At 35.6% G+C, this 15,555-nt stretch overlaps 1 long non-coding RNA gene across 1 annotated transcript in view; it reads left to right on the forward strand.

Moving 5' to 3' along the window:
- The first annotated feature begins 215 nt into the window (after positions 1-215).
- Positions 216-15,555, forward strand: part of LOC143686083 (uncharacterized) — a 70,394-nt gene continuing 55,054 nt past the window's right edge. The window contains exon 1 of the long non-coding RNA XR_013176887.1: positions 216-336. This is a non-coding gene — a long non-coding RNA (uncharacterized LOC143686083). The remainder of the gene's footprint in view (positions 337-15,555) is intronic.

Genomic DNA, 15,555 nt, shown 5'->3' on the forward strand with positions numbered 1-15,555 from the left:
TGGTAATTGCTACTCTAGAATGAGGTGTAGAAGTCATCTAATAAGTAATGTGTTATTTATTTGAAGTAAAACATTTCTTTGATGGATTTGATGGCTAAAGACTATTGCCCATACCTTAGCCACTGGATGATACATGATCTCTTAAATATAGCAGTAATTTTTTTCAAAATAATTCTTATATCACTTTTTTTTTTCGCATGGGCAGGCCCCGGGAATCAAACCCAGGTCTCCGTGAACTCTGCCTGGTGAGCCACCGTGTCCCGCCCTATATTGCTTTTTATAATAGTGATTGAAGTTACAACTTGCACTTTGGTTTCCTGATCTCTAAATATGGAGGTAAAATGGTACCCAGGTCATCATTAGTATTCATAGTAATATTTGTAAGCACGTGTTGTGAAGATTTAGCACACACAAATCTTTGCCCTGTTCCCTGCTTTATAACAGGTTCATACTAACTGTTAGTTCCTCCTCTATCTCTTCTTTACCTTTATTTTCTCCTTCCTCCCCTTCATCTTTCTCCTTCTTCTTAGCATCCTGTTCTTCCTCCTCTTATTGTACTACTCAATTACAATACTAACCTTCACTTTATGATAATCTACAATCTAATAAGAATCAGTGTAATGAGAGTCATAGCCACTGTGCATTGGAAGATGATTGTGTCCTTATAAATATGCTAAGTGCTCTGCATAATTCCTTTCATTTTACCTTTACTTGGCTGGTGAGGTTAATGAATGGTTAATTGACATCCTCAGGGTCACATAGGTAATTAATGAGGGAGATAAAATTTGAACAGTTTTATCTTATGCCAAAATGTGTTCTAGTCTTTTTAATTTTCTAACAATTGTAAACACCAGATTTGATACATATTCAATGTAGCAAATGAAAGCAGAAGACCTTCCAAAAAGATACTAGCGATTTCTCGTCACCGCTCGAGCCCCATCAGTGTTACGCTACTGTTTATATACTTCCCTATGCCCATGTGAATTTATTGAACTATGTTAATACATTCATTGTTTTTCTTTTTATTTTATCTAAAGGGGGTCATAATACACACATTACTCTGCAATTACTTTTCTCATCTTTAAACAAGGAACAGTGGAAGCCTCCCTGTAGCCCAATGCATACAGACCAATTCATCTTTGTTAACAACTGTACAATCTTCCACTGTATAAATGTATATTACAAATTTTTAATCCATTCCCTATTCATTAAAGTTATTTTTAATTTTGTTACTATGAGCAATGCCTTAATATATGTGCACGCATGCATGTCTATATGAATCTTTAAGCACTAACATGTTTATTTATATAAAATAGATTTCCAAAAGTGGAATTGCTTCTTCAAAGGGTCTTTTTATTTTTTATTTTGGTGGGTATTCTCAAACTGATGTTAAAAATGATAAAGCTATTCACACCTTACTAGCAATGTTCTGATTTTCTGCCTTCTTGGTGAAATGGGAAATGATCATCATTTAATGTTTTCAGTGGGATAAACAGCCTCTTCTTGCTTCAATTTAAGGTTGGAAAATATTCACATATTTCACTGACCATTTAGAATTCCTCTTGTATGAAATACTTGATTATAACCTTCACTTTTTTTTTCTATTTGGTTGTTTGTGTTTTCTTATCAATATTCAGATATCATTTCCATATTATGGATGTTATTTCTTGTCCTATGAACTGTGCTGCAATGGACATTTTCCATCTATAATAAGTCTATTAACTCTGCTTATATATTCTTTCTGTATAAAAATTTGTTGTTGTCAATAATATCTATATTTGCTTTTGTGCTTCTACTCTATCTTAGGAAAGTGTCCATTTTCTAATGTTGGGCAAATATTTTCTTAAGACTGCAATTAATCTATTGTCTTTTACATATTTAATTTATTCAACAAATATTTACTGATTACTGAATATGTATCAGAATTAGTTTTAGGTGGCTGCGATGCCTAAGTGACAAAAATACAAAAAAAAAACCAAGTAAGAATTGACAGAACTGTAATATGTACTTTGGAAAAAGATATAAGAGCAGCTTATGGGGATCAAAGGGTAGAGAGGCTGGGTGTTGGTCTTGGTCTATAATCCTAAATGCAATGGTCAGGCAGTCTTCATGAAAAGATGATATTTGAATGAAGATTTGAGAAGCTTGTGAAGCAGTGAGGTATGCAGATATTTGAGGCATAAACATTCTTGACAAAGGGGAGAGGTAATGCAAAGGCCCTAAGGTAGGAGCACACCTGATGTTTAAGGAAAAGTGGGACAGCCAGTATGGATAAAATAGAATGAGAGAGAGTGAGTAATGGGAGGTGAGGTCAGAAAAGAAATGATGGGTGGTGAGAGCAAGAGGGGAAGAAGGGTAAAAGGAGGAGAAAGAGTAAACTCCCAAAGGTTGTTGGGAGTATGGCTCTAACTATGAATGAGATGGGAAACCATAGAAGGATTTTGTGCAAAGGAATAATATGATCCGAATTATGATTTAAAAGGATTCTTTTGGTTGTTCTGCTGATGCTTCATATATATATATATATATATATATATATATATATATATATATATGAAGGAATGAAGGTAAAAGCAGAAATCTCACTTAGTACATTATTATAATAAGAGAAATAACATGGGGAAACTAGCAATGGAACCAATAGGATTTCCTGATAGATTGGATGCAGGGTGTGATTGAAAGAACAGCCATTGAGGATGACTCAAAGGTTTTAGCCAGAGCAACTGGAAGAATGAAGTTGCCAGCAACTGAGATGAAGGAGTCTCTAAGTGGTATAGGTCCATGCTTGGGTTAAAAAGGAGATGAAAACTTCAATGTGAGACATTACTAAATCAGTGAAGTTTAGTAGACTCTGTGTGGAGAGAGATTGAATAGACAGGTGGATGCAAGTCTGAAGTTCAAGAGAGAGTTCTGGGTTGGAGATCCAAATTTGAAGTTATTGGCACATATGTGTTATTTAAAGTTGCATGATTAAAATACATCACTGAAAGAATATATACATATATATATAGAGAGAGAGATAGAAAAGAGAATCAAAAATTGAGTCCTACATCAAACAGGACTAAAAAAGTGATCAGTGATGTAGAGGAAAACAAAGAGAGCATGGTGCCCTGGAAGCCAATTAAAGCAATTACTAAAATGAGCAAGTAGTGATTGACTCTCAATTGCCATTTCTGATTAAGTAAGATATTCAATTCAATGAATTGAATATTGGATTTAGCAATAGCAGGATTATTTGCTTCATCATAAATGTGTTTAGTTAATGAGTATGAGGTAGGGGTCTAGCCAGGAAGATAGACTTTATCTTTCATTTCCGAATTCTGGCTTTACACATGTATAAATAGATATACAAATATAAACAAATATATCATAAATATATATGTGTATGCATGTATCTGATTATGTCAAAACATGCATGCTTGTAGTTGAGGATGTCTATGTATTTACTGATATCTTTTTACCTCCTCACCAATTTATTGGACTATTTTTGTAGTGGTATTAGTATTTTGATTACTTTGAGTTTATGTTAAGTTTAATTTAGTCCTATACCATTCTGAACATTTTATATTTTTGTCTGTACTATAAATGTATATACTATTTCCTCCAACTATCTAAATTCACTTGTTAATTTGTATATATTTTCTGGTGTTTCATATAATCTCCAAATAACAGTGATACATTTCTTCCTCTCTGATATTGATACCATATTTTTTTACTTTTTTATTTAATGATCTGGGATGTAAAGTAATATTGAAAATCTTTGGTGACTGTACTTTTCCTATATATTGATTTTAATATAATGGGATTCAGAAATTTAGGAGTTGGTATACATAAAGCTGTAGGTACAGGAAATATACCATATTTAACTAGTCTATTCATATTTTTTAAATTTTTAGTACATTTTTAGAAATGTACTAAATTTTTCCAAATTCCCTTTGAGTGCTTTTTGCTATAATAATATCCTTGCATTCATTCTCAACTCCTTTGCTTCTCTCTTGCTTTATTATATGTGTATGGCAAAATAACACTATTTAAATCTAACCTTCTCCATGCGTGCCCCCATGAGGATGAATGTAACTGGAGAAAAATATGGAACTACTTAGCTGGTCTCACTTTAAATTAATGACTACAATTGTCAAGTGGGTTATTAATACTTTAAGGCAACATACCATTCTTCCTTAGCTTAGCAATTGTAATAAACCTGTATGACTACCTCATTCCCCCTATTCTCTGCTGAAATACTCACTACTTCCTGCTCTATCATTACTTTCTGCAAAGATTCTTGCTTTGTACTTTACTGAAAAAATGGAATAAATCAGAAGAATCTCCCACAAATCCACTCCATCACATCTAATACCAACAGCCCTCTTCTGTACCATGAATGAACTATTGCTTCTATAAAATCAATCACTCCCTTTCTACTTTGGATCCTATCTCCTCCACCCTACTCAAGAATATTGCTTCAGCAATTCTCCCCTCTCTTCATTATCAATTTTTGCATATTTACTAGATCAATTCTATTAGAATTATTATTTCTCTCTTTAATGAAAAAATCATTCCATTGGCTTTTCTTGCCTCACCAGCTACCATTACATGTTTTCCCTCTCTTCGCAGGAAAATGTCTCTAAAGTTTTGTCTATAATTCTCGTCAACAATTGTTTTTTATCCTATTCTCTCCTACTCTTATTAATCTTTATTCCCCTCCCCAAACTCACTAAATCTGCTCTTGTCAAGGTTACCATATTACATAATTTGGTTATTAGTTCTTAGTCTCCATTCTATTTTCTTTACTTGGCTCCCAAGTAAAAGTAAAACTAAGTTCTCTTGGTTTCCCTCCTATGTTTTTGCTCTCTCCTTCTAAGCCTTCCTCAATGGCGCCTTCTCTTTACCCTAACCTCTTAATGTTGGGATACTAGATGTTTCAGTCTTCAAATCTCTTCCTTCTATATATTCACTTATCTGGTCCCATGGCTATAAATATCACCGCAACCAAGAAATGAAGATTTAAGGGATCATTATAATTGCTGAATCATTATAGTGTTTTTCTTTCTATATTATAGAAAAAGTTAATACCTAAGAGTACTGAAACTGAATTACTAGTCTCAACTTGTTTAGTTTTGTTATTGTAATGGTTATTCTAGCCTAGTCTCACCTTTGTTTGTCCTTACTATTGTAATGGCTATTCTAGTCTAGTCTTGGCCCTGTGCATACTTACCATTGTAATAGTAGCAACTCCATTTCTCTTTGTTTGAATCCATAAAACCCTAAACCCCTAAACTTGAAGAGACAGATATTTGGACTCATAGGCCATCTGATCTCCTGCTTTATGCCTAGCAATTAGCTTTTTCTCTCTTTGAAACCCCCATGTCTTAGTAGTTCATCATTTGAGTGCAACAGGCAAATAATCCACCACCATTGTTCAGTAACATCATTAAATGCCAAAACCTTCCAAATTTACAACTTCAATCCAGACTTTGCTCTCGAACTCAAGACTCAAATATCTTGACATGTGCACTGGAAACAGGCATCTCAAACTCACAGAAAACTGAGCTTCTTCATCTGCAGTGTTTCTCATTTCCAAGTTTTTAACACTAGCAAACCAAAATTCTTGCCATAACCTATAGGTCCCTATGGGGTATGTCTCCTCTGCCTAATACGCTACCTTTGTCAGCTTGTCTCCTATTAATTTTCCCCTTCCTATCTATGGTTGAGCCATATAGGCATACTGGTTACCTACTCCTAACATTAGTACCTTTTACTTACTGCATGCTGCTCTAGGATCTCTTCTCAAATAATCAAATGTCAATTTTCCTCAACTCTTCAAGTCTTTGTTCTGATGTTACTTGTCAGCAAAGCATGACTTAACTACTCTATTTAAAACTGAGATCTGCCCTTGAAATCCTGACAATCCTTCTCCCATTTATACTGTGTGATTTTTTTTTCCTATAGCCTTTGGAACCTCTTATTACACTACAGAATTAACTTACAGCATTTATTACATTCTTCACTGCTAGAGGGCTCTAAGATAGCAAAGATTGTGTTATTCATCCATTAATTCCAAAAGATTAGAACAGTATCTGGCACATAGTAAGTGTGTACTAAACATTTGTTGAATGAGTGAATGGATAAACTAACATCAGTCTGATGAACTCCTTCATGGAGCTCTAAATCAGTCTTCACCCCAGTCCTAAAAGAGAAGCAACTCTTCCACAGTTTGACTCATCTTTCAAGTTCCCATTAATACCTAGAGTATATATTTTTAGTGCCTTTTTCTCCTCAGGGTTCCCAGGAAAACACAAAGCCTGAGATTTCCTAATTGGGTCTCAGTACCTTGTTTACCTTGGTTCATTGATTGTCATGAACCAAGAATTTGCAACATCAACCATATTTTCCAAATTCCTACATATAAAATACTAAATTCTTTTTATTCTTACACTTTATTTTCCTCAATTTCATCACAAAACTTGTTAATGTCATATGTAGGATTTTGATAAGTTCTGTTTGAATTTATATCCTATAATAAAAGGTATGTAGTGGGTGTTGGCTTTTTTTTTCCATTTAAGTTTGAGTAAGTATTTAAGATTCATAACTGATCAGGCTATGGCACAACAGATACAGATAAGCAAGGAGCAATAAGAGAAAAAGAAAAAAGAGTTAGAAAAGAGAAAGAGTGGAAGGAGGAAGAGTAGGTAAGAAGGAAAAACTGACAGCTACAAAATTAGGCTTTGATTAAAAGAATTACTGCCTGAAAGGGAAAGAATGGAACCTTTTAAAAAAATCTGACATATAGCAAAATTTACCTTTTTGTATGTGCATACATTTGGTACATGCATAGATTAGTGTAACCACAACCACAGGCAAATGGATCCTTAACTTTTTGTGCCAATTTAATGTAACAAATTGCTCACAATTAAAACAGTGTATAGAATAATGGCTAGAGAAATAGTACTGAAGTTTAAAATTGTTCATGATCAAACATGAAAATGGTTTCTGTCTATTGGGGCCATGTAAAATGTAACTTAATATCTTAGGAATATAGACAAATCTATTTTATATATTTGTATGTGTTATTTTAAAATGAATAACTTTGTTACTTTTGTAAAGAGTGAAAAAAAGAATATTTCTGATATTCTTCATTAGACTCTCAGAAGGTATTTCAAGTCTACTGGAAAGTTTTTAAGAAAAATTGGGAAAATCTTATATTTTTCAAGGAAATAATGAGAGTTGTCACCTCTCCCCTTGAGTCACTATTTCTCCAGGGCTTCTTTGCCTTGGAGAAGTGTTTTCGCAAGTGTTGTTTAGTTCTCTTTAGGTCTCCATGCATGGTTTCAGTATTGCTTCCATGCTGACATGTTTGGATCTTTTCCCCTACAGCCTAGCTTCTCTTCTGAATTCAATCTGCTATTTTCACTTATCTTTATAAGTCTCCACACACGTTATATTCATACCTCACATTCAACATATAACTGAAAATCTGAGGGCCTTAGCTGCCCTTTTATTCTCACTTACCATTTTATCCAATCAGTTGTTAAGCTCTACAAAATTTGACTCTACTGTGATTTTTGGCTTCGGTCCCATCTTTCCCAATTTACAGGGCTATAATGCTGGCTCGGTGTTTTATTTATATCACGCTCTTCTTGAGGCTCTATACCTTCAATCTGTTTCTGGTATATTGCATTCTGGCAGCTAGCAAACCAGAACACTCCCATTCAGTAAATATAATCTAAACTTAAGGCTAATTCCCAAAGAATTTTAAATCATATTTTTTATTATTTAAAAATAAGTTAGAAAGCACTGCAAAATCTTTCAACATATTCTATATTAAATAACGTCTCTACATAATACATATGTATTAATAATAGCCCTGAAGACTTCAGGAGTAAATTCAAATCCTAAAAGTTCATCTGGAAAGATCTTCTGCCACAGCCTTAACTTCTTGTCTATTAAAATGTATATGAGATCAAAAGAGCAATGTAAAACATTCCCTGGAAAAGTCTTCCCAAAGAAACCTCTTTAAAAGGCCAATCCCACATGCTTGGCACTTGGAGGACAATAAAGACTAGAGAAGGACTCCACAAATTCTGAATGGAAGGAAAAGAAAAGGCAAGAGAAAATATAGGAGATCTGGACTGGGACCTGCCAGTCCCTACACCTCCACTTCACTTGGTCCTGTGCATCCTAACAGTCACACAAAGGCAGCACAACCCTGGCAACTCTTGCCACAGATGCGGGCCACAGGACCACTCACAACAGCAAGTTAGAACCCCATGCATATCAGGGCATAAGGGCTCAAGTCCACAGAGACCCAGAGAAGGACATAAGCAACTTGTGATGAAGTGTATACTAAAGGGCCCTCAATAAATTAGAGAGACTACAGCAGAACTGTTGGCAAGAGGTGTACACAGTCAACCCATTCTCTGATTGCTGGACCACTAAATGAAAAAAAGATACCTTTGTGAACATCAGGATACCCTAACAGGGATGTAAACAGAGGCAAAAAGCCTCATGGCAAAATAAAAAGGTTAAGCACTGAATTACTGTAAAGCAGATTGGGTCCAAAAGCCTAAACATGTAGTACAAAGAGGACCGTGAGTTGGGGAAAGTTAAATTATAGGAGTCAGGGAGCAAATTCTGCACACAAATAAACAACAGATCAGAATTCCTAGAGAAGGAACAGAGGAAAGGAAGCTTTCTCCTAGGGGTGAAACAACTGCACACAAAAAGGCAATCTTAAAAATGTACCACATGTCCAGGAAAGAATCAGGTGCAGAAGAGCTGAAAAAATTTTAAGAGCTAAGCATGAGCAACTCTGAAGGTCCAGTATAATTTGGAACAACATCAAAGAAAAGCTTTAACACAGAGTCAATCTACAATAAAATCCTAAGCAAGGAGGTGGGTAGAAACTGACCTTCACAGTTTGCACATCAAAATAATCAGATGTCCAGATATCAGGAAAAGAATTATAAGCCATACAAAGAAGTGGGAAAGTATAGCTCACTCAAGGGAACAAATTAAAACTTCAGAGGAGACAGACTTTGGAACAACTGATCAAAGAACTTCTTATACATCTCCTAAGTTAATTCAAGGAGATGAATGAAAATATAGCTAAAGAGATAAAGGATATTAAGAAGAGAAAGTGTGAAGAAAAAGAATTAAAAAGTTTAAAAAGAAACATAACAGAAGCTATGGGGAATGAAAAGCAAAATAATGGAAATAAAAAATTTATTAGAAGGAAAAATGAGGAAGATGGTGGTGTAGGAAGTTCTAAGGTTGAATCCATCTTTCAGGGCAGCTAGTTACTAGCCAGAAGCTGTCTGAAACAACTCTTTGTGGGTGAGGGTGTCTTCAGGAGTGGAAGACTGAAACTGATAAATCATTGTGTAAAGCTGTAAGTGAATCTTACTATGCTGCGAAGGTTGGTACCCATCCCCATGGCACCATGACCTGAGAGTTACTCCATGGAGGGAAATTGAGGCGACTGCTCTTATCATCAGGAGGGGGAAACAGCCAGGTCCCAATTGTGGCTTTTAATGAACAAATTTGGACTGCTGGATTCCAGCTCTAAGCACAGATGAACTCACAATGCACCCAAGAAAGAAAGAACCCAGAAGGGTCTGTTTTCAGCCATGTCACCAGTAGAGGAGGAAGCAGTGTGGATGGAAGACCACAGTGACTTTTGGACATGGCTAACCTCAATTTGCCAAAGGATGGCTCTTCCCCGAGAAAAGGGGCAGACAGGGATGGGCATTGACTCTGGCTCTTGATTGACAAACCCATGCTGCTGGACACCAGCTTTGAAAATAATTACCTTTTTTTAAGCAGTCCATTAAAGAAAACAGCTGATAGCCTCTGTTCCAGTGCTATTCCAGGCAGGGGTGGAAGCAGGGTTGACTAGAGGCACAGTAACCTCTGAGGTGGTGGAAGCACTTTGCTGAATGGCAGCTCTTGTCCAAGAAGAAGGGGTGTAGGAGCCAGCACTGGAGGTGGCTATTAACAGAATTCAGGCCACAGAGACTGGGAAAACAGAAACAGTTTCAAATAGCCTTTCCTCAGCCTCCGTCTCAACCATGCCCCCGGAAGGGGTGGGATCAGTTGAGAATTAAAGGCACAGTACAGTTCAGCTTTGTGGGGAACAATGGGATGAAGTGTGCCCTCTTCTGGGCAGGACAGGAAAAGCACAGATCAGGAGACTTCACAGAAAAGATTGGTATCCTGCTGAATTTTCTCCCCAGGAAAACTCTGTACTGATCTACACCCCCTTTCTGACTCCTGGACTTGTTTTGTCTGGGCAAAACTGACTGGGGTAGGTCCTCTCCAGGGACACCTTCCTCCAGAATCAGTCCTCTGGGTAAAAGTAGCTAGAGAAAATGGAAGGAGTGTGAAAAACACTTTATTTAGAGGCAAATGGAAACAAACAGAACAGATCAGTATTCCCTGAGGAGGAATAGGGAAGGGAAAGCTTTTTCCTGGGGATGAAATGACTGTATAAATAGGGCAACCTCAAAAATCACTCCATATACACAGGCCAATAATAAAATAAGAGTTGCAAAAATTCTGATCAGTTAAACACAAGCTGTGCTAAAGGTCAAGAATAAGGTGAAACAAACTTCAAAGAAGAGTTATAGTGTGAAGCCAATCATCAAGAGCACACTAGGTAAGAGAAGTAAACTAGAATAAGCTAATCAAGAATATTAGATGCACAGACACCAATAAAAAAAATCACAAGTCACACTAAGAAAAATGAAGATATGGCCCATCAAAGGAGCAAACTAAAACTTCAGATGAGATATAGGAGTTGAAAGGACTAATTACGTTGTCCAAACAAATCTTCTAAATTGATTCAATGAGATAAAGGAAGATGTGGCAAGAGAGATGAAGGATATGAAGAAGACACTGGGTGAACATTAACAAGACCTTGGGAGCATGCAAAAAATGAACAGAACTTATGGGAATGAAGGACACAATAGAAGAGATGAAAAGTACAGTGGAGACATACACTAGTAGATTTGAAGAGACAAAAGGAAGGATTAGTGAAATAGAAGAAGATAACCCAAAATGTTACCCAACAAAGATCAGATAGAGAATGGAGAATTTTGAGGAGGGTGTCAGGTGTTTCAATGAAAGAATGAACGCAAGCATTCACATGTCATAAGTGTTCCAGAAAGAGAAGAAAGGGAAAAGGGGACAGAAAGAATAATTTAGGAATTAATAGTAAAAACAAATTCATGACTTATGAGAGATATCAAAATACAAGTTCAAGAAGTACACTGTATTCAAAATAGAAGAGGTCTGATAGACCTACTCCAGGACACTTGCTAATGACATTGTCAAATGCCAAAGATAAAGACGATTCTGAAAGCAGCAAGAAAAAAGCAATCCAGCACATACAAAGGAAGCTCAATGAGAATAAGTGTACATTTCTCAGCAGAAACCACAGAGATGAGAAGATAGTGGTATGATATATTTAAAATTCTGAATGAGAAAAACTATCAAGCAAGAAATCTATATCCAGCAAAAACAGTCCTTCAAAATGAGAGCTAGTTTAAAATATTCACAGATAAACAGAAACAGAGAGTTTGTGAATAAGAGACCTGCTCTACAAGAAATACTAAAGGGAGTGCTACGGTAGTTGGGAAAAAAAGGAGAGAGAGATTTGAAGAAAAGTATAGAAATGAAGATTACAAATAAATGTAACTAAAAGGATAAAAATAGAGAAAAAGAAGACATTTGTATAAAATCCAAAGGACAAAATGGTTGAAGAAAGTAGAGTCTTTACACTAATAACATTGAGTGTTAATGGATTAAATTCCCCAATCAAAAGACATGGACTGGCCAAATGGATAAGAAAAAAAAAAGATCCACCTATATGCTGCCTTCAAGAGATTCAAGAGATTCACTTAAATCCAAGAATACAAATACACTGAAAGTGAATGGCTGGAAAATGATATCCTATGCAAACAGCAACCAGAAAAGAGAGGCATTGCTATAATACTATCAGACAAAATAGACTTTAACTGTAAAACTGTAAAAAGAGACAATGACTGAATATATTAATATAATAAGAAATAACAATAAAATATTTATGCATCTAGCTAAGATGCCCAAAATATATGAGGCAAACACTGGCAACACTGAAAGAAGTAATAGATATCTCTATAATAATTGTTGGAGACGTCAATACACCACTCTCATCAATGGATAGAGTATTTAGATAGAGGTTTAATAAAGAAACAGAGACCTAGAATAGTATGATAAAAGAGCTAAGCTTAAATGACATTGACAGAAGATTGCACAACACAACATTATACATTTTTTTTTTTTTTAGCTCGGATGCAGCTTCATTCAGTGTTTTAACATGATTACTTTACAAATAGGTATTATTGTGCTGTCCATTTTGAGTTTTTGTATCTAGTCCTGTTGCACACTCTGTATCCCATCAGCTCCAATTACCCATTATCTTACCCTGTTTCTAACTCCTGCTGAACTCTGTTACCAATGACATATTCCAAGTTTATTCTCAAATGTCAATTCAAATCATTGGGACCATAGAGTATTTGTCTTTTAGTTTTTGGCTAGACTCAGTCAGCATAATGTTCTCTAAGTCCATCCATGTTATTACATGCTTCATAATTTTATCCTGTCTTAAAGCTGCATAATATTCCATCATATGTATATATCACAGTTTGTTTAGCCACTCGTCTGTTGATGGACATTTTGGCTGTTTCCATCTCTTTGCAACTGTAAATAATGCTGCTATAAACATTGGTGTGCAAATGTCCATTTGAGTTTTTGCCCTTAATTCCTTTGAGTAGATTCCCAGCAATGGTATTGCTGGGTCGTATGGCAATTCTATATTCAGCTTTTTGAGGAACTGCCAAACTGCCTTCCACAGTGGTTGCACCATTTGACATTCCCACCAACAGTGGATAAGTGTGCCTCTTTCACCACATCCTCTTCAGCACTTGTCATTTTCTGTTTTGTTGATAATGGCCATTCTGGTGGGTGTGAGATGATATCTCATTGTGATTTTGATTTGCATTTCTCTAATGGCCAGGGACATTGAGCATCTCTTCATGTGCCTTTTGGCCATTTGTATTTCCTCCTCTGAGACGTGTCTATTCAAGTCTTTTTCCCATTTTGTAATTGGGTTGGCTGTCTTTTTGTTGTTGAGTTGAACAATCTCTTTATAAATTCTGGATACTAGATCTTTATCTGATATGTCGTTTCCAAATATTGTTTCCCATTGTGTAGGCTGTCTTTCTACTTTCTTGATGAAGTTCTTTGATGCACAAAACTGTTTAATTTTGAGGAGTTCCCATTTATTTATTTCCTTCTTCAGTGCTCTTGCTTTAGGTTTAAGCTTCATAAAACTGCCTCCAATTGTAAGATTCATAAGATATCCCCCTACATTTTCCTCTGTTTTATGGTTTTAAACCTAATGTTTAGATCTTTGATCCATTTTGAGTTAACTTTTGTGTAGGGTGTGAGATATGGGTCTTCTTTCATTCTTTTGCATATGGATATCCAGTTCTCTAGGCACCATTTATTGAAGAGACTGTTCTGTCTCAGGTGAGTTGGCTTGACTGCCTTATCAAAGATCAAATGTCCATAGATGAGAGGGTCTATATCTGAGCATTCTATTCGATTCCATTGGTCGATATATCTATCTTTATGCCAATACCATGCTGTTTTGACCACTGTGGCTTCATAATTTGCCTTAAAGTCAGGCAATGCAAGACCTCCAGCTTTGTTTTTTTCCCTCAAGATGTTTTTAGTAATTCGGGGCACCCTGCCCTTCCAGATAAATTTGCTTATTGGTTTTTCTATTTCTGTAAAATAAGTTGTTGGGATTTTGATTGGTATTGCATTGAATCTGTAAATCAATTTAGGTAGAATTGACATCTTAACTATATTTAGTCTTCCAATCCATGAACACGGTATGCCCTTCCATCTATTTAGGTCTTCTGTGATTTCTTTTAGCAGTTTTTTGTAGTTTTCTTTATATAGGTTTTTTGTCTCTTTAGTTAAATTTATTCCTAGGTATTTTATTCTTTTAGTTGCAATTGTAAATGGGATTCGTTTCTTGATTTCCCCTCATCTTGTTCATTGCTAGTGTATAGAGATGCTACAGATTTTTGAATGTTGATCTTGTAACCTGCTACTTTGCTGTACTCATTTATTAGCTCTAGTAGTTTTGTTGTGGATTTTTCCGGGTTTTCGACGTATAGTATCATATCGTCTGCAAACAGTAATAGTTTTACTTCTTCCTTTCCAATTTTGATGCCTTGTATTTCTTTTTCTTACCTAATTGCTCTGGCTAGAACCTCCAACACAATGTTGAATAATAGTGGTGATAGTGGACATCCTTGTCTTGTTCCTGATCTTAGGGGGAAAGTTTTCAATTTTTCCCCATTGAGGATGATATTAGCTGTGGGTTTTCATATATTCCCTCTATCATTTTAAGGAAGTTCCCTTGTATTCCTATCCTTTGAAGTGTTTTCAACAGGAAAGGATGTTGAATCTTGTCAAATGCCTTCTCTGCATCAATTGAGATGATCATGTGATTTTTCTGCTTTGATTTGTTGATATGGTGTGTTACATTAATTGATTTTCTTATGTTGAACCATCCTTGCATACCTTGGATGAATCCTACTTGGTCATGATGCATAATTCTTTTAATGTGTTGTTGGATACGATTTGCTAGAATTTTATTGAGGATTTTTGCACCTATATTCATTAGAGAGATTGGCCTGTAGTTTTCTTTTTTTGTAATATCTTTGCCTGGTTTTGGTATGAGGGTGATGTTGGCTTCATAGAATGAATTAGGTAGTTTTACCTCCGCTTTGATTTTTTTGAAGAGTTTGAGGAGAGTTGGTACTAATTCTTTCTGGAATGTTTGGTAGAATTCAGATGTGAAGCCGTCTGGTCCTGGACTTTTCTTTTTAGGAAGCTTTTGAATGACTGATTCAATTTCTTTACTTGTGATTGGTTTGTTGAGGTCAGCTATTTCTTCTTGAGTCCAAGTTGGTTGTTCATGTCTTTCCAGGAACCCGTCCATTTCCTCTAAATTGTTGTATTTATTAGCGTAAAGTGGTTCATAGTATCCTGTTATTACCTCCTTTATTTCTGTGAGGTCAGTAGTTATGTCTCCTGTTCCATTTCTGATCTTATTTATTTGCATCCTCTCTCTTCTTCTTTTTTTCAATCTTGCTAAGGGCCCATCAATCTTATTGATTTTCTCATAGAACCAACTTCTGACCTTATTGATTTTCTCTATTGTTTTCATGTTTTCAATTTCATTTATTTCTGCTCTAATCTTTGTTTTTTCTTTCCTTTTGCTTGCTTTGGGATTAGTTTGCTCTTCTTTCTCCAGTTCTTCCAAGTGGACAGTTAATTCCTGCATTTTTACCTTTTCTTCTTTTCTGATATAGGCATTTAGGGCAATAAATTTCCCTCTTAGCACTGCCTTTGCTGCATCCCATAAGTTTTGATATGTTGTGTTTTCATTTTCATTCGCCTCGAGGTATTTACTAATTTCTCTAGCAATTTCTTTTT

This window comes from Tamandua tetradactyla, chromosome 1 (assembly GCF_023851605.1).
Source record: "Tamandua tetradactyla isolate mTamTet1 chromosome 1, mTamTet1.pri, whole genome shotgun sequence".
Lineage (NCBI taxonomy): Eukaryota > Metazoa > Chordata > Mammalia > Pilosa > Myrmecophagidae > Tamandua > Tamandua tetradactyla.